We start from the raw sequence: 2,368 nt of genomic DNA, 5'->3' as shown, positions 1-2,368 counted from the left end.
GTGAATATTGGAACAATAGTACAGTATTTCCCTGGACGTACTCCATACCAGTACGCCTCATCAGACTGGGCAGACGAAAAAAAAAGGTGGGCCTCCGCATGGCTAGACCCACTCGCCATGGGTGAATTAGCTGTGCACTCCCTGCACCCAATTGCTGCTCTTTCCTGCCCTGATCCCAAAGAGAAGAGGTACACACCTATGGGGGTAAGTGGTGTGGAGGGGGTTGCAGCTGGGGCAGGGGGCCATGGAGGGTGTTGGAGGAGGGCCGGGGGTGTGAGCCCAATGGCATCTAAGGACTGGACTTTTTTGATCCATGAGATCTTTTCCCATGTAAATTACCTTATATCCTGGGACCTTCAGTGCTGTTCTGCTGGAAATGGCAGGATGAAGCTGTTATGGTATGCTTGATCCCATGTGCCTTCCTGGCTGGCTTGATGGCATCCAGAGGCAAGTGATTGTCTTCTCATCCATGTGCCCTCCCGGCCTGCCTTAAATCGTCCCGTGGCAATGGTGTGTGTGAGTTTGGAGTTTTCCATTTCCTTCTGATTGTTCCGTTGTGTGTGGGAGATATGTTTTGAATGGAGCCAGAATTCTTAGCCACTCACAAAGTGTTTCCTAAGCTTGTTCCAATATATATATAAAGGTAGACTGTAGCTCACCGTTAAAGGTTCCATTGTTGGTTATTCCGTGGGGTATCCTGTGTTAATACCCCAATTGAATTGATCAGAAGAAAAGTTGAAGTGCAGGACAAATCCACTGCATTAGTCCTAGACCGCAATTCGTATTTTAATTGGGGAAGTGAATATCACAATATCATACTACATGTTTCAGGCTAGGACCTTTAGGTTACTCATTTTGGCATTCTAGTAAGGCTACCTTTTGGCAGGATAGTAATCATTAGGGGGGCATGTTCTCAATAAACAGTTTTAAATAGTGTATCTTTCATCTCTGACACATTTCACTCTTAGGATCTGTTCTTAGTATGCCTCTGCATAGTTAAAGTTCTGGAAGTTGGTCCCTATGATCTGTCAGGCACTGTGCACCTCACACTGTAGGAATGTGAGATAGTCAGGTTGGGGTCACTCTATATATGAGTGCCATGTGTAGGACTGGATCTTAGCAGGATTTCGCCCCCCTTAGTATCATTGGTCATTGCTCTCTTCCTTTAGGTTGGATCTGAGATCAGCTAATTCTATACAAAGTCTCCTGTCCTTTACTAAGTTCTGCACCTGGAGCTGATGTCAAGTTGCTGTACTTTGCAACAGTAAGTTATTGCAGTATTATCCAGGAGTCTGTTAATACCTAGTTCCCTGACTTACTGATATGGAGTACCTCCAAGAAAGGAAAATCATGGTAAGTATCATACAATTTTCCCTTATTTTCCCTTATTTTGGTTAATGCCCATGTTTGTGTGTTAACATCAGTTTTGGCCAGAACATTACTACTATTTATTATGCTTTTACTTTTGTTTGGAATAGATTTGGAGTGTTGCCACAACCCTGTTGTAGAATTGTAGGTTACCTACAATCTAATGCAATGCCAAGCTTTATCCTCTGCCCAGTCTGATGTCAAAGTGCTTGTGTCTCATCATTTTCTAGTACTTTAGCTCTGAGGATACAGTATATGCAGCCAGTGTCATGACAAGGGCTCTTACACATTACTGTGATATCCCAAGCTTGGTAGGGTGGGTAGAAGAATGATTTTTGGATTATACACTATTGCATTTAACAGCTCATTAAAGGGGAACTATTTAAAGGGGAACTATTGCAAAAATAAAAATTTAAAGGACCAGTAACATCAAAAAAATTTTTTTTAAATGTTTTAGTTTACAACAAAAAAAAAACACCTAGATAAATTATACTTTAAAATGGCAAAGTATTTATTGAGAAATAACTTATCAAAACTCCACTTCTGCTCCTCTTCAGAAAAGGCGACAGGGCGACCATCCATTGAGAAGCGCTCGATTTATCCTCCCTGGCTATCTGCTTCTGGATCCTTCAGCTCTTACTTTCCGTGCTGCAAAGTTCCACTGCCCTCACGAAGGTGATCACCGAAAGTACACTTTGAATCAGCATTTTCTCATCAGAATACCAGCACTTGGGGACTTCAGCTGACGTGCTGTTTGAGTTTGTATCCACATTCTTCAGTGTAGCCTCGCCCGCAGCCATTCCACAGTCTGTACAGAGGCAGCACTTTCAATGGAAATAAATTGAGGGCACAGCATGCATGTAGATTGGAAACAAGGAGCGGGGTGTAAACTAAGGTCTTGGTGCCTTTACCAAATTGAGCAGCATACAAAAAATCTACTTAAATCTTTCTTACATCTTATAGGATAAGATGTAAGAAATTCATGTGAAATAATAAATCA

Source organism: Xenopus laevis, chromosome 5S (assembly GCF_017654675.1).
Source record: "Xenopus laevis strain J_2021 chromosome 5S, Xenopus_laevis_v10.1, whole genome shotgun sequence".
Taxonomy (NCBI): domain Eukaryota; kingdom Metazoa; phylum Chordata; class Amphibia; order Anura; family Pipidae; genus Xenopus; species Xenopus laevis.
Note: the sequence above shows the minus strand (reverse complement) of the source record.